The 18043-nt window shown below is 40.7% G+C and overlaps 1 long non-coding RNA gene across 3 annotated transcripts in view; it reads left to right on the forward strand.

Annotated features, from left to right (window-relative positions):
• Nucleotides 1–16222, forward strand: part of LOC112985488 (uncharacterized) — a 39098-nt gene extending 22876 nt beyond the window's left edge. Inside the window, exons 1-4 of one of the 3 annotated variants that reach the window (XR_010388711.1) lie at nt 3345–3449; nt 6859–7063; nt 8657–8833; nt 9703–16222. This is a non-coding gene — a long non-coding RNA (uncharacterized LOC112985488). Of the gene's footprint in view, nt 1–3344; nt 3450–6858; nt 7064–8656; nt 8834–9702 lie in introns of those variants that run through there. The other 2 variants (XR_010388709.1, XR_010388708.1) reach the window with 2 other exon arrangements.
• The last annotated feature ends 1821 nt before the right edge of the window (nt 16223–18043 follow it).

An 18043-nucleotide genomic window follows, 5' to 3' on the forward strand; every position in this document is an offset into this window, starting at 1 on the left:
CATCTTTAGTTCCTTTGTTAACATAGTGTACCATTTCTCTCTCTCTCTCTAAATATTCATCTATAGTCAGGTAAGGCACCAGCCATGGCAGGAAAACCAGCTGAAAAATGTGAAAGTATCCTGCATTTACTCCTCGGCACTCCAAAGACTACTGGTGCAGTCAGGATGAGGAACAAAAGCACTTTCTCGTTTATGAAAAGTTGTTTGTGATAATTTCAGTGAGCCATTTGACAGTTTAACACTATGACCAGTTATAACTCTACAGCTGAGGACACAGTAAACTGTGTCACTGGACAGGAATTAAAGACCAGTGGTAGTACAAAAGGAGTGGGAACTTCCCATGCCGGTTTTGCAGCTGTGGCCAGCATCTCATGAATCTATACTCGTGTTCCCTCAGTAAACTTTGCCCTTAATGCTATCCATTTCTGTTGAAACTTCTCAAAGTGTAGACCCTGAGCACCCTATGAAGATTTTTGGCACTGAACAAATCTCTTTAATGCTCTCTACATCCTGTCACTGTTAATTAAAAATGAGTAGGACGAAACTTAACCCTATTTTCCTAAAGAAAAACAAGATTGCTTCTGATATTCCAGTTTAATCAAAAAAGCATACATGCCACTCAATTTAGCCCATGTTCTTTGCATTAATTCACAACCTGGCTGTCATTCAAACCTGGAATTTTGTTTTCATGAATCTCTGGAATTCCCATCTGCCATGTCCACGTGTACAAAAATCAACTTTCTCAGCCATAGCTGCAGGATAATTTTCAGTAGTTGCCTCATTAGTTTTAAACGTTAGGAATCATTCACAGCCTAAAAGTGGATGTGTTTCTACATGGAAAATTTGATTATATCGATTACATTATCTTAGGTTTAAGCATGCTAGAAAAAGAATTTAGCCACAAACACTATACATGGATAAATCATTCACAGTCTGGCTTTTGGAAGAGAGTAACATGTTAGAGATGTTGCATTTGGGCATTTTCAGGAGCTGATGTGAGTCCTAGCAGACTCTAAAAAGAACAGATGTGGAAAAACTAAGGAACTCAGGTTTCATCATTTAAGATGATAGCAACCCTTTAATATAAAGGAATAGTGATTAATGAAACTGATTATAAAGGCATAGGCCAGAGCTGCAGATGCAGATAAAGAATTGAGACAGTACAGCTCTTGTGCTTTCCTTTCTTCCTTCCCTCTTTTCCTCCCTCCCTCCTTTCTTCCTTCCTTTTCTCCATCTTCCCTCTCAAATCTGTGACTTACTTTCCTAGGTTGTCTCTACTCTTACACTTCTAAATTTTTTGGAGTAGGAATCATCTTTTGGTGGTGAATTTGCACAGGAACTACATTAATGTGTCATAACCTGTGATCAAGGCTCCTAAGTACTACCATAACACAAATAATAAAAATAATAATATTACTTAGTAGTAACATATGATAATTTCATATTGGTGAGTAATACCAAGGATAAGAATAAAAAGACAAAGAGTCATACAAGAGACACTCACAGACCAAAACAATGGAAACAAGGAAGTACTTCTGAAGAACAGCAACTGGGCCATCAGCTAAAGAGAAATGAAAACACTATGCAAATGAGGAGAAGCAATAAAAGAAGGGGATTAAGAAAGCAGGAATGACAAACATGACATGATTAAGCAGAGGTTCACTAAGAGAAAGTTGTCAGAGATTTTGGTGAGCAAAGTTTCAATGGAGCAGAAAAAGGTGGAAAGGAACCCTGAGTGAAACCAAAATGCACACCATCTCCAGTTCTCTTGCTGCAGGGCACTAGTGCTTTTGATTGACATTGGCTAATTTTGTTTTCATATCAAACACCTTTGAATAATTGTTATTTTGTGTCCTGGTTCCTAACAGCTGCAAGTTAATTAAAGTCTTGCCATAATTAGACACAATTTTAATGCCTCCACTGCACATGCTGTATTCTTAGAAACTTTTGTGAAGTAAAGAGCCCATACAAAAGTATGCAATGCATGGTACTTACAGGTACTGTATTGCAGAATCTATATTGCAGGAGCACTGAACTAGAAATAAATATCTCATATTCATTCCAGAAATGAAAGACTTATACCATACTCTGCATCTTTGCATGGCTCTGGATAGACAGTCTAAAGTGCCAGAGGTCCATGGAAAATGCCTGTGGAAAACCACAGTTTGAACCATGGGTAGGAATGACTGAAGGCACCCACAACAGAGCAGGATTGAGCTCTCATTCCCAAGATGCGTAAAACCACCTGTCTTCCAAGTGTTCTTCAGCTATGCTGAGTTAAGGCTTGGCTTTTTTTTTGGACAATAAAAATGTGTTATTTGTTGGGGTCTGGTAGAATGACCCAAACTGTCCATTTTGCCAGTTCAGGTCTAGTTCTAATCTTAAATATACTACTGTATTGAATTGACGTGATAGTATCAAATATACCAGGCACTATAATAGTGCAGCACTATATTGCTTTCCACATGTAGTTTGGCAACAGAAGTGTTCTGTGAGAGAGGTTTCAGCTAGTGAGTGCTATAAATCCCAATAGCGTTGCCTGGATCTTTTGCTTAGCATATCCCTCCCGTGAAAACAGGGAATATTGCTAGACTGTCCTGTAGGAGTGAAGTCATCACCAAAACAAGGTTTCCACTGTTAAAATATATGTACAGATCATTTGATTATATTCAAATATACCACTTCTACCAGTCCAGTAGGAGTTTCTGAATTAGATGGTATCTTCTAGGACTAATTTTCCAAAACTGCAGCAACATCAATGAATTGTACTAAGAGAAGGGAAACAGTGGAAAGTGAATTTCTACATTAAGAAATACGATTGGAAAATGACCCTTTCTATTATGTCATCTCCTCCAATTCACTGGCCATGCAATAAGACACCCAATGGAATTCTGGGACTGGAAAAAAGATTGACTTTGTGTTTACTTATGTGTTAGCAATCATAAGGAGAATGACTATGCCTCAGCACCAAATTAGGAGGCAGCCGTGGAAGAATTACTGCTGCAGCTTGCTGCAAAAAAATTCTACTTAGATAGGCATGATAGACTCAAGGATGAGTCTAACATGCAGCAAGCATGAACAGTGGAACGGCAGCAGACCTCATGCCAATGTTATGATCAGGGAGATGGGGGGTACTTTGGTGGGAATATTAAGTAGAGGGAAAAGTAAGGAGTGGGAACATTGAAAGGAACAGGGGATGATGAAACAGGGTAAGGGGAGAAGGCAGTAGGGGAGACAGCTGGGGATTAGATTAAGGTGAAGAGAGTATCAGGAATAGAGTCCAGGAAGAAGGGACTGGAATCAGTGCATGGTAATGAAAGGTCCAAACCTGCCCTAGGTAGGAAGTTTTCCAAATGCCCAAAGGACTCTCCCTGGTCTGGCTACATCTGGAATTGCCCCTGCAGCTGGAGCCTCTGACTGCATCCTCCATCTAAGCTTCATCCTGGAAGGTGAGTGGGAAGGGAGGAAGCAGCACCTGGATTTTATTTTTCCCAAAATAATCTCCTGTATGGTTGATGCTTGGAAAAGTAGCAGTTACAGCTGGGCTCCATCATAGCCCTTCCCATCCAGGACAGCTGCCCATCCATCTGGTATAAATGTGGTTTCTACATCACACAAAGTTTCTCTCTCACTACACAGTTACTATCAGGCCTGTTTATTCCGGTGCTGTAGTTTATTCCCTACATTGCATTTTGCTGTTCCCACCCATCATTTATTCATAACAGATGACATCTTTGCTGGACTAGTATGGTGAAGGTGTATTCGGCCTGTGTAAAAGCTCTGAGACATGCGGAAAGTCCATTGAAAGACTCTTCATATTTATTAGCCTAGGTTTATAAAAAAGCCCACCCCCTCTGTCTTTTTATTGTTTCCTTTTGCTTTCCTTCCAAGTAATAAAGTCTACCTAGTCCTAATCCAAATATTTAGTACCTCAAGGTCTCAAATGCAATCCATCCCTGTTCATTTTCTTTATGGCAAGCAGGGCTGTGATCAGACATAAAATAATCATAGCTAATAAATCTGTTCCCGAGGACTAAATAATCTTATTACAAGTGGGAAATGACAGTTTATTCATCAACATGTGGAGTTCTTTAGAAGAGCTGGTATAGCCAAACTGATGTGGGGAGGCAGAGAAAGTCATCTTGAAGAAAGGAAGGAACCTCCCGTGATGTTTTGCATATGTGGTGACTTATGTGGGAAAGAAGAATACTGTGCCTCATCTACCCCAGGAAGTAATTCAGGCTAATTTTAAAAGTAAAGATCTTGGTGGTTCAGAGCCTGCATAAATGTGTCCCATGAATATAATAGGTTTGTCTGAATGTTCCTAACAGAGATGAGAACACACACTACGTGTGGTGGGATGGGGGTATATGTGTCAGCTGGAAGTGTATTTTCTTTCTGCTTGGAAAGGTCAACAGACCTCTTTTCTGGCATTTTGGACCTCATGGTGAGGTGTCACTGTGGTGCTATGTGAAATTACTTCCAAAAAAATGGGATCTTTTTCAAACTAATGGTGTTTTGCTGATTTAATTATATTTGGGAGAAAAGGAAAGCTCAGCAGTTTTCCAAACAGTGAGAGACTCAATCTTTCTTCAGAGTTTGTTTATTCCTTTCATGATCCATAGTAACAATACAATGCCTATAATGACAGCTGTTTCCGCCCAGATACAAGACGAGAATATCAGCCCAGGAGATTTTCTTATTGTTGGCACTCAGCATGGCTTCAAGAACCCTGATGTCCAAACTAGGATGTTTAATTATCACTTTTTTTTTCTTTTCATCTGTGAAATGTGTGTGCCGTTTTCTAATTCACACAATGACATCTCCTGAACAAGTATAGCTATTTTTTGTGTGTTTTTTTACATGACTGGTTGTTGGTGGTGTTTGCTTTAGGCGGGGTCAGAGGTGATATTCATTCATCAGCTGTGCATGAATTGAAAATGTTTAACTTTTTCCATTTGAAAGTAAAGCGCTATGAACATCTCTCTTGGAGCTAAATTTATATCAGCTTTATATCTGTCAGCCTAATCTACATCTTTCTTACAATAATCACAAAGATGTCAGGGGAGCTGCCGGCGAATGTGTTTGTAAGCCATAAATATGAGAATTGTTCCTCATTCTGGCCAGATGGAAGAAGCTGTTGAGCGCCTATTGAGAATAAGACAGCTGGCACCCTCCGAGCCAGAGCTCCACATGTGGGCAATGTCTCAGCAGAGGCTGAGTAACATGGGTGGAGTTGCCTCTACAAACTGATGAGAGTACAGGGGGATTCTTTGGTTGAAACTGGCTCCCTTGTCAGAAGCAAAACGAAATTAGAGACTGGAAGCAGTAAGAGAAACAAGCGTGGCCCTGAGAAGGTGCTAAAAGAGAGAGATGAAAACTCAGAAATTGTTAGCAGGGAAATAGTCTCCTTCTACCTCTTCTTTTCCAACCAACAGTTCTTGGTATTCGTATGTTGTAAGTAAACTAGACTGTGTTAACAAAAATTCTGTCTCATGTTCACCTTATTGTGGGGAAAAAAAAAACCCCAAAACTATGCAAAGCCACGAATATTGGTTAACTGGTCAGACTTCATGGAATAAAAAAATGTTTTTAGAGAAAACAGCAAAGTAATAAAACAGTGGCATCTAAATTTGCGCATAACATTTGTTATGCAGCTAGAATGAGGAAATAAATAGAATAGCAAAGGCCAAGCTAAATATAGAGGATAACCACCAGAGAAGTTCCACTGAGCATCCCAAATTCTAGGCAGAGAAAAGAACAGAAAGCTTTGTCAGGAGGGGAAGAAAATCACTGAGCATGTTTTCACAGAACCACAGAATGGTTGAGATTGGCAGGGACCTTGGGAGATCATTTAGCTCATCCCCCTTGCTCAAAGCAGGGTCAGCTACAACAGATTGCTCATGGCTATGTCCAGCTGGGTTCAAATATCTCCAACAATGAAGAATCCAGAACCATTCTATATTCAGGGATAGCTTCAGAGTTAAACCATGGTAGCTATGGGTTTAAAAGCAAAGAGAGTCACTAATGCCATTCCAGAAGGAAGTTCTAACCAGAAATGATTGAGCTTCTGAGACAACTGAATACCTGGCAGAAAGCTGCCTACCTTTTATGAGGCCATTTCTTTTATGACAACTGAGAAGTTGAGTCTCATAATACTCCTGAAGGGTCCAATTGTGCTGGCAGCTGAGCAGGGGGTGAAAGGGAACAAGTAGCATATTCCAGGTGTCACTCCACTGTCCTTCAAAGGTTCATGCTGCTATTCTTATCCCTCACACATTTGAGAACTGTTGTCAAACCTATTTCACTACCAACAAGTCCTCCTTTCCTCTCTTTTGCACATAGTGGCAGAGAAGAGAGCATTAACTGGAGTGATTGGTCTATTCAATGCCTTGGGAACACAGACAGTAACTATATAAATACAGGAGGCAGTGATAAAAGCTGGGTGGAGCCAAGAATCCAGACTAATTCAGAGGCCTTGATAAAAAATGCAAAGCTGCTTAGACTCCAAACCTGTTTCTAAACAGAGGCAAACAAGAAATTAATAGACGAACCCGTGAATCAATAGATATTAAGGGTGAGAGGAAATCCAACACTGTCAATTTTGAAAGTTTAAAATGTGTCACAATTTTATATGTGAGCACCTAACTAGCAACCATATTGCCTATGAGTACCATAGATGGTTAGATGTCCAAGCCTTAAATGAAAGACTGACATTTTGTTCATAATATATGTCAAAATTAATTTAGAAAGAATACCCAAAAAGCAAATGCATCTATAAATGTCTTGTAGAAACTACATATTTCATTGTGGTGTGCTACTGATAACATTTGAATTTCTTCTTGTTAAATTTTAAAGGAAAAAGTATCATTGCCCTTCTCAAGAATATGACCGTAAGATGGCTGATACCACACAAGAGCAAAGAAAGGGAAATGCAGACTCAAGTTTCAAAGACATCATTTTGAAAAACAAACAGGAGCTCAAACTCTCTTTTGCATTCTTCTTATCCTGCCACTCTCCCTCCCTACCTGGCAATGCAGTGAATGCAAAGCTCAGCCATAAGGTATGCTGGGCCAAATTCAACACAGGAGAGTATTTTATCTAAATTACTTTTGTTTTGGGGCACATCAGTAATCCTAGACACTCTTGGCAAAGTAAAGAAACTAAGAAATCTCTTACTCCTCCCTAAATCTGAAGCACTGGGTCCTTTTTTACCACTAGAGAAGTTTCACAAGTCTAAATTTAGCCAAAAGTACTTTGGGACAACAGTGCAACAATAAGTCCCAGATTCAATTCTCCTGAACACAGGAGCAATGCAAACTAAGAAAGCATAAACTAAATAGTATATGAACAATTTTCACTGATGAAAAAATCTCCAAAAGGAGGACAGGGCCTCTCCAAAAAAAAAAAAAAAAGAAAAAAAAAAAAAAGAAAAAAGAAAGAAACAACTTTTCATTCACAACAGAGTAGGAGACAAAACTAGCTCAGAAATTTTGGGAGATGATTTATTTAGTCATTTCTCAAGAGAACCAGCACACACTGCAGAAGGATATACTGGCAAGCACAATTATAAACTTTCTTGTTTATGAAATAGAAGAAATACTATAAATAAATGTCTGGGAAGTCCTGGTGCTTACCGCTTAAAAGCTTAAGCCAGTCTAGGCAATAAATAAATAAATAAATATTGCTACTCTTTGCCAAGCTGATGGGTAAAATGCTCTCACAATATTTCCAGTACTTTATGTCTATGGCTTGGTCATAGACCACAAGCAAAACCTTTCCATGAGGATTTTGGAATTTCCATTTCTGTGCAAGATTGAGAAATGCAGAGCCACCATCAGCATGGGGAAAAAGGAGTTTCCAGAAACTTATACCAGGACTTCCGCACCACAAAAATGTTTGGGTTGAGTCACTCTGTCTTTATCCAGTGCATGTCACCCATACCACCCTGTCACCCATACCACCCTGTAACTCATTATCGTGACAGCATGGCCACAGCACTGGTTGTCCTCAGGAGCATCCTGAGGAAACCACCACAGGAGGATCCTATGGACTTCTACCCTGACTAGATGTAGAGCCTTTAAGAAAAGAAAATACTTAGGGCTTTTCCACAGAGGCCTTGCAGGATTTCAGAACATGAAGAAATGGTCAAATGATCAAAATGGGGCCTGCTTGGAGCAGCAGGTGGCATGTAAGAAGAAAAGTGCTAACCCAAAACACCTTCATATGCTATGGAAAACTGGGGTGCTGCTACCGTCCTGCTGACAACCTCTTAACAACTTAACCCTGCCTGCTTTGGATATCATGGTCCCCAATCCCTTCACCCCTTCAGCTCTCAATCTCATATTAATATCAAGTCTCCATGGCTGAAAGATGCCAGCACAAGTAGAAAGACAGTTTTAGAGACACCCATCTTGCAACATTGGCAGGTTTCAGCAACTGTCCTGGTAACCCAGTTTCATAAGCTACATTTGTCTGGGGGGCAGGTTTTTAAATGATTCCCTCTTGCTCACTCACTTCCTCTTCTCCCACTACCTTTCCTTTCTCCGCTGGGTTATCAAGGCAGATAGCTTTCTACAGAACCCAGAAAAACTTTTCTTGTAAGCTCTACAAATAAAACAGAATGTTAAATAAAGGCAGTTATTTCTTTTCTTAGGGCAGAGACATCACAGAAGAGTGTGGCTGGAAGGAGCCCCAAGAGGTCAGGTATTCAGCCCAGCCCCTTGTTCCATAACTAGATCATGACATACAGACATCTGTGCATTTGAAAGAATAGATGTTGGATGATGAAAGGAATTCCACAGTTTCTCTAAGCAACTGCACCAGTGCTCAGGTAATGTGTGATCTAAATCTATCCCTCTTGCTGCAAAATAAGCCAGTTTCTGCATGTCCTATTCCCAGTAATCCTGGAATCCAATCAGTCACTGTCTTCTGTATAACTCTCTTTGCATACCTGAAAACTGTTATCATTTGCCTTTTCAAATCCTCAGTTCCAGACTAAACAAACCCAGCGCTCTCAGCTTTTCCACACTGGTCTTATTTTCCAAATGTCTTTTTAGTAGGAAACCACAGACCAGCTTACAGGCTTAACGTTGAAATCCAGCACTGAGCTTCTATTATCTGTATACTACGAATAACAAGGCAATACAAAATACTGCAAGGTAACTGACAGAAGATTTCAGGGAGGTGTTTTGTACCGTGATATGACCGAAAAAGCTTTCACATGTCAAGGGTGTAAGTGCTGTAGCTAGTCTCTGACTGGTAGACGGTGAACATACACAGGGAACTCTGGAAATACCATGTTCAGTACACTGAAAAATAATCTCTCTTCCCAGATTCTTCTCTCTCTCTCCACAGCTCTCCATAAAATTTCAGTTGCACAAAGTAATGGAAACTTATCTCTGAGAGCGGGAAAATGACATGGTGGAGCATCTCCTAGATTCCTCTCCAATCTGCCCTGATTCTTCACAGGCTACAGAAAGTTACTTATTCAGTATTTGCAAGGGGTCACTCCACACGGGAGCAGCCCAGCTGCTCATTTTGCTTCGCAGAGGGTGGTGTGTTACTGATGTTGTGACTGATGTTATGGATTAGCTGCACTGAAAACACAGAGCCTTTGCTTTCTCAGAATCCTAATCAAAATGTGTGATTTTTCCCATCTGAGTTCTCCTTTCTCTGTTTTTTCTTCCTGCACTTGTCCAGAAATCATGTGCAGCAAATGGCATGTGTGTCCATCTCGGCAAGAACAGGCAGAAGCCCTTATATGGAGCCCCTCGCATCTCACTACAGTTGGTTGCTCGCAAATGCAACGCTCTTCCCAGCCAAGCCTGCTGTGCGATTTTTGAAGATGGCAGCTTACAATAAAACTGTCTCTGTCAATCCACAACACAGCGTGCAGCATCTCCAAAATATCGCAGTGGGCAGTCTTAATTTTTCAGAGCAAAGTGGGGCCTCGTAGCGGATGGGCATTGCAGCGTGGAGCCGCACAGCTCTCCCGTCGTGCCCCATGCTGCATCTTGCCGTTGTCAATGGCTATCGTTGGGGCAGCAGTGACAGCAACAGTGCTGGCCTCTTGGCCCCAGATCAGCCTGGGGTGAGAGGGAAAAGAGCTCCCCCAACTCTGAAGAGAAGTGTGTTTCCAAATCCATCGCAAGCTGTGAACACCAGGATGGCAAGGAGGTCTTATTGCCATTTTTTAGCTACATATGGTTATGTTAAGTGCTAGAAGGAAGTGCCTAGGATAATGTACTAGTAATATCAAGGGTTTTCCAAGGGAAGGAGGCACGTGATCCAGAAAACTTCATGAATGTTCTTAATAAAGCTTCCGTCTCATTGCCTCATGAAAAAGAAAGTACAGAGGTTAACGGCACCAGTGGGATGAGCACTCTTCCACCCCAGAGCATTCAGTGAACTAGAGGAAAAATCCTTATTCTCACTGAAAGAGAATAACCTGTTTTGCCCAGTGTGTAAGTGCCTTCCTTCAGGCTTAATTTCCTGTTTCTTCAGAGGTCAGGCTGCTAATCTAATGTTTCTCCTTCTAAGCCACATGGTTGCTGTTGGGAGTCCTAACAGCTCCTACATCTTCCAGTACATTTTTTACTGGGGCATGAGTGTAAGATCACAGGGACATGCCTAGGTTTTGTAGTTTCTGAGAAAAATTACAGATATAACCTATTTTTTCAGAAATACTTATATAAAGTAGTAGCTATAGCAAATTCAAACACTTGAAAGAAACCTGCCGTGTGAGGCTACCAAACTCCTCTCCAGGATTTCCTGTACTGAAATATAGGCATTTGTGTTCTGTGGTGCACCCAGGAATCATTGGACCTACTTACTACACACACTTAATACTATTGTTCTGTGCATAGCAAATTTAACAATTTCAGGACAAACATATTGAGCATACTCAGTTGACCTTTGCAACACACACATTGGATCCAGAGCTTCTCAGATCCATGTAGGTATGGTGAATCATGCAGTTGCTTAGGGACATGCCTGAGACTTTGGGATGTACAGCAATCTGATTGGAGCTTTGGACCAAGAGCAATAACATCTCATCTGTTAGTGCTATCAGACAGCTGCTAGTGTGGGACAAATCTAGAAAATCTTCAAGATCTGTCTAGATGTTTCCAGACTGAAAAAAAATACATGGTAGGGAAAACACAGGCATATGGTCTCTCTCCTTCTTTCCCTTTCCTTCCCTCCCCACAAGTTACCTGCAATTTACCTATTTTTTTCAATTCATTCTCTCCATCCCTCTTCTTTAAGCAATTAGCTTTGTGGAAGGCAGCTAGCACATAAACAAGGGCTTGTTCTTTTTAATGCCCTCGGTTGTGGGGTATCACCAACAGCAGTTTCAAAGTTCTCCCTTGTTAGGGAGTTGTCATTCAAGCATCTCTAGGATCATCTCTAGGATATCGCTGAAATGAATTCCTGACTCTTTTTCAGTCAGTTTCCTCTGTGCTTGGTCTATCTAGTCCATGCACCTCTAACATATCCCCCCTTCCTCATAGGCTAGCCAGGCCACCAGCACGCTTGAGGTATAAGGTATAGACCTTTTAAATAACTTGCTTTTATGAGGATTAAATCCATATGATCTTTGTCTCTTTGCTTTTCCCTAGCTGAAGTTTCTGACTAAACTGGAGACAGGAGGAGGGCCTCATCGACCCATGACCCGGGCTCGGTGACCGAGAACACATCTGTGAAGAAAGAGCAAAGTGATCTTTGGCCCCAGCCATTTCTTACATCCCCCCATCTCCCCAGCCAGCTTCCTGCCTTCTTCTGCTCTCTTGCATTCCCAGTTCTTTCTCTGCCCTAAGCTCCATAACTTCTCATTCCTTTTATTCCCCTCTACCTCTCTGCACAGTCTCTCCCTCTTCCCCAAAGCCGCTACCTCACTTTCCCCCATCATTTCCCAGGCAGCATGCACATGTTGCACTTTCTTTTCCCTTCACAGCTGGCTTCTGGTTAGCTAGTATATTCTGATTATATTTCTTCCATATATATACACTCCTTTGGCAGAGATGGATTTTAGTAAAATGCCTGCAGACCTTTCTCAAATATCAGCCAAGAGCAAGGTTCAGATTCACATTGCTTTGGGTGTGACATGGAATCAGCAACAAGAATGTTTCCTCGAGCAATTAAATTCACATAACCCCTGTCTCATGGATAGATACTAGCTGGGATATTCTGATACTAGCTGGGATATTCTGCCTGCCGATGCTCACTCTACTGCATCTGGTGCCTAACAGTTAGGCATACCTCTATGCGGAGACTAATCTCTTTCACTCTCTCTCTCTCTCTCTCTCTCTCTTTCAAAACATGTCTTTGGATTTTTGTTCCCCATAAAAATGGCAGATTTGCACTGAATGACTGAGAGGCAGGAGTGAAGGCAGGCTTTGCGACTCGTCCATGGAGATCCACACAGCTGTACACACATGCACACAGCAGTGGATTTCGTCTAAGAAATGATGTTTTTTTCAGAAAGCTGTATCTCAAGATATTCTTGCTCTTTGGGCTGGAGGTTTGGGCCATAAACCCAATCCTGCACTATCAGGAGGCAGATACAATTTGAGGCAATATAAGCAAGGACTTGAGTTTACAGGATAAAAAGCTGGTGAACAATAAGTAATTCTCTACCTTAGCTACAGAAAAACTCATAGTCTACTATAATAAAGCACTTGAGGGCTCTGGCAGTCACAGGACAGCAATGTAAATGCAGTCCTGCATTTCTAACATAAGCACTTTAAAAACAGTTATAATGTAATGGGTAAAAGAGCTGTTAGAAGACAGTGTCTTTGATTAAGAAATCTTAGACCACATCAGAAGAGACAATGCTATTGTTTCATAACAACTACCTTCAGCAGACTCACAATATGACATGTTTATGCCAAATACCACACTGCCTTCCTTTGCGATCTGAGGCTGGGAAGACCGGCCTCAATAGAGGCCTCTCTCTTCTTAATGACTCACAGATGACTTTGCTGGCATTTCTTGCAGCTCCTCCCAGAAGAAGTTTATGAAGTGTTTAGGGTTCAATTATTGCTGAATCAGTGCATCTTCATACATCAGGAAAAGAGAAATTCTCTTCCACATCGTCTTGCACTGAGCTTAATCAAAAGCAGTTCTGCAGCTGGTTATGGCCTGTTTGCCTCTGCAGTTTGACAGATGTTCCCAGTGATGTCTGAGAGCAGAGGTTCTGTTCGCTTATCAGGGGACACAACTCTATCTGGTAAAGGTAGTTCTGCACGGGCAGTTTTTAAAATAAATAGTATACATTCTGAAGCCTCATTCCCTCACTCCCTCATGCGCTGTAATTCAGCCAATCATTCATGTCATGGACAATGTATCCTGGCTTCTCTCCCCTGTGGATGTGATCTCATTTTTGGGAGAGATAATGAAAACCTTGCTGCAAAAGAGCAGGACCTGATATTATGATTTCACAAGTGTGGCACCTCAGGCTCCTTCAGAAAGCCACCTCCAGTATCGTGGAGACAAACTGGTCTGTCAGAAGCTTTGCTGTTTGAAGACAGATTTGTGTTGTAAGTGTCACTGCTCTACAAGCTCCTTTCTATCTAAATCTTTTACTTTTAATTCTCTTATAACAATGAAGTCTCTGCTTACTGTGAAATGGCAAACTGAAAAAATAAATAACAAAAGGTGTTCCCTGCCCATCTTTTGCAGGGCTACACTCAGAAGTTTCAACAGTAACATGGAGCTGCCACAGTGCTATGGTAGCTTTTTTTTTTTTTTTCAGATTTCCTGCATGGGAACAAGAGCCCTGCCTGTGTATTTCTGCCCCTGCCTTCTATCTGGTTTTACTTTTTTCCTTGATTACAATTGGGTATTTGAAAATTTCTGCTGAAACTCTAATTACAACTTAACTGCAGTAAACATAAAATACTTTTGCAGTTAAATCGTTCACATAACATTGATTTTGGTTTTGTTTTTGTTTGTAATATGAAAGCAATAAACATTCCACAGCCCAGTATAAATACCTTGAGGAAAGTTCAGAGAGTAGAGAAATATCCTGATCACCAATCTCTCTTTGAGTAGTCAATCCACAGAACTCCAGCTGCAGATAAAGAAAGGCTACAGATATTCCACAGCAATGTTTAAAACAAATGGTTGGTCAGCCCAGTGGTCTGGCTTCAGTAATCCACGTTGTAGAGTTAAAGGCTCTTTAGGGCCCTTTAAAGGTTAAAGTTTGTTGTTTCTCCAGAGTGCTGGCTTTCTAAAGGCAAGAATGGTGAAGGTTACTGAACATGTACACCCTCCCTTCAAAGACATTGATACTGTATTTGGCCCCAAGAGGGACTGGTCAGTCACTATTTGAAAGTGGGGAACATCTATCACCAGCGAGGCTCATATGATGGAAAGTACACAGAGCATACCTTTCAAGAATGAGATGGAAAAAGATCAAAAGGATCCCATTTGGACTTGTCCTTAGTTGAGGCTTGACTTGGAGATTCTTAACAAAGAACTTCTTTGATCTAGAATCTTTTATTACTGTAGAATATAAATGCAAGAAACAAAATATTCACCTTAATTATTTTTCCTCTCCCCTGCCCCAGGAAAGCAAACAATTCGCAGCCTCATGTAGATTTTGGAAACATAACTGTGTACTGCGTTTAAAAGTTCCTTTTTATCCGCATTTAACAACCAGCCACAAATCCTAAAGACTCTAAAAAAACTGGACTTGGGTTTATGCTAAAATGAAAGACTGGTTTTCTAGTAAGCTCTGAGGCAAAAGAAAATGTGCCAAGTATAATTTTACATCCTTGCTGATTGTCCTTTTTCTCCAGTGCAGTCATTCATTTGCTCTGTCACATGTCCCGTATTATAAGAACATTATAAACAGAATTTATCAGAAAGTTCCTGGCCCAAGACTGTTAATGGCTATGTGGGTTTCTCTGGAAGTTTCCAGGCTTTTTTCCTTTCTGTTCCCAAAGATACTTCTTTTATTTCTATTTTCAAAGAGAAACTGAAGTGTTACTCCTGTAATAGCAGAGATTATCACTTTGCTATTCCCCCTTCCTTCTTCATCAGAGTAATTGGAATACGGGAGAAAGCTGGTTTAGTCAGATAAAGCTAACACGGTCATTTAACAAAAACACAGCTCATGCAGAACTACGGTGGACCTCACTTTTTTCTACTTGGCAAAACATTTAAATATGGGTGGCTAAAACTGGCTACTGAATCTAAATAGGAGCCACTTGATTTTCCAGGGCATTAAGCAACACAAGCTTGCATTTGAGGCTTTGACTGGAACATGGCTGAAGCAGATGCTCTACTCCACCCTCTTTACAGGATAGTGTGTTTAATTAGTCATGTTTTCCAGTATCGCTTCAACTGCCGATCAGAATTTATCTTACTCTGATTTTAGAAGTTCCAAGAAGTTGTGTCTGGATCCTTTAGACTACATGAAACTGAAGAGAGCTTGCCCTAAAAACAGAATAACAACAGACACATGATGCTTCCATCAGGACCATTTAAATCATTATGTTTTACACTGCACAAGGGGAAATACAGTTTTAAAGAAAGATTTTTTTCCAGTATTTGGACCTTGCTGAATTCAAAATCCAGGTAGGAAATAAGGATTTTTCAGTTTGAAAATTTTAAAAAAGCACCACTTCCTCTTCAAAATCATGACCTTTTGCAATCCTGTGTCCAAACTTTACTCCTTATTTCCTCCTCTGCTGATTTTTTGTTTGATGGGATGAAAACTGCTGGCCACAAACTCTCATATACTGGGTCTTTTTTTCAGACGTTCCTTGGTCATCACGTCATCTTATATTCAAATATAAATGAACTAGCAAATAGGCAAGGCAGCTAAGGCATTTTAGTTTCTAGATGTAACAGTAGAACGTATGACCTGTAGTTTTTCTGTGCCTACTTTAGTGTTTGAATCAGCTACTGCCATTGCAGGAGCAGCTCACCAAGGGAGATAACAGGATCATGAGGGACACTGAGGAGCAGCCAGCCAGGACTAAAGCTCCCTTCCTCAGCAATCCCTGAAATGGGGAAATCTTGACAAGAGTTTGGTTCAGGCTTGTTCCATTTTGGTCCAGGCATTGGCCAATTGTAGTACTCCAATGAAATCCAGAAGTGTAATTTTGTTCTTGTTTGGGTCTGACAGCCACAGACTGCCTGTATAAATGCCAAACAATAATGGTGATACAACTAATAAAGTCTGAGTCTTCATTCTTTCTGTGCTGTTTATATAGTGGACATTTGAATAAATCCAATTTAAAAGAAAACCCCATGGATTGATCTTGGCAGTTAATCACAGGCTGCGACAGGAAGAGAGCTCCTACTTCTCATTCCTTTAGATTAGTTGCTGAATCCTGTTTCCTAACAACCGTTCAGTTACTGTTGTCAGTGTTATGAAGCAGATTTCTCTGAAGAAAAATTGCTCTGTGCAGATTTTGGGGAAAAATGTGCTTCTTTGCTTTACCATGATTTTGAGAGGCTCACTGTACGTAAGAGAAAAACTAAAGTCTCTCCAGAGTTGCTGTAAAGAATATATATTTTTCCTCCACAAGCAATATAGTATAAAATACTAACACCTGGGATTCTTTCTACAGGTATTTTCCATGCAGGACTCTGAATAAAGAGAAAGGAAACATAAGGAATTTGGAGGAAGCTTTACTCAGTAGGATTTGAGTTTAGGCTTGCAGAAATCTCTGCTCCTCCAAATTCAATTTGATGGCATCACTAACGTAGCATAACGGGAGACAGATACCAGCTGTGCTTTGAGAGTTAATCTCATAAAGTGCTTGCAGAGAAGGTCACATTCAGAACCCTGAGGGCTTCCAATCTGTTTAGACTTGAAAGGCATGCAAAGGAGGAATTGATTTTAAACCATCCAATTTTAGCCTGCAGTTGGGACCCAGCCCTGTGAATCCCCCATGCTCACAGCAAGACACCAGTACACGGAACATGTTGAGAGTCAGGCTTTCGGTCTGGAGTTCTGCATCTCCAGAAGAAAATGTATAATAACAGGAGAGCCACAAAACTTAGTGATTTATTTGACACAGCACCTCCTATGACCTTTAAGATAAAAAGGTGCATTTCCTCTCACAAAACGGCCATTGCTTGCAGTGTGAGTACTGGCTACAGCATGTAAGACTCTGCTCTGATTCTTTAATTCCCATTCTCCACTACAGTTTCCAAGCAAAAAGCCCCTAAATCTGCCAGGAAAAAATTCACTTATGCTCCAAATACTTGCCAAAACAAGGGGGAAAGGCAAATGATGTGTCTGAACGTAGTGGGTCAGACAGAAGGAAGGATTATGGCAGCAGAGAGAAACAGCATCATTTTCCCTTGCCACCATTCTTCAAAAACACAAACAAGCCCAATTCTCTAAGTCAAGTAAACAAGCCATAGAAGGAACACTTGAGTTATTCTAATTTCACAGACTTACCTGCTAATGCCCTGTAATAGGCTTGTTTTTGACTCAATGCTCTAAAAAACAGTATTCATACCATGTCATTCTGGCCCCAACGTCAAGTAAGTGCCTACGTGGGGGGAGGCGGTTTCTGTTACTGAGCTAGTGGAGCTCCTCTAATCAGCCGTTCAGAGCCCCTACATTAAAATCCCACTCAAACTTACGCTAAGCCAGTTCTTTCTCTGGTATATATTTAGTTTCCTATAAAAGGAACTAGGCAATCTAGTCTTCTAACTTAAAGATTTAACTTAGCTAACTGAAGCTAGATGATGTGAATACACTCTCCTCCTCTGGCCCATTTCTTCTTTCCTCTTATCCTCTTAGTCCTGAAGTCTTCTCTGCAACTCAGCAGAAGTTTTGCATGCCCAAGGAGACCCAAATTGGAACCAGTGATATATTCACAATAATTGCTACGGCACCTTGTTTTAAAAATTGCTAAATAAGTTTTCAGGATCTGTGTTAAATGCAGATGATATGAACAATCATAAAATGGCATCAGTAAATAAAATGACGGAGGAAGATTATGTTAGCTTACAGATAAAAGGGAATTAAAGCAGCTGTGAAAATAAAAGTTTATTAGAACTTGAACTCTAT

Source organism: Dromaius novaehollandiae, chromosome 1 (genome assembly GCF_036370855.1).
Source record: "Dromaius novaehollandiae isolate bDroNov1 chromosome 1, bDroNov1.hap1, whole genome shotgun sequence".
NCBI lineage: Eukaryota > Metazoa > Chordata > Aves > Casuariiformes > Dromaiidae > Dromaius > Dromaius novaehollandiae.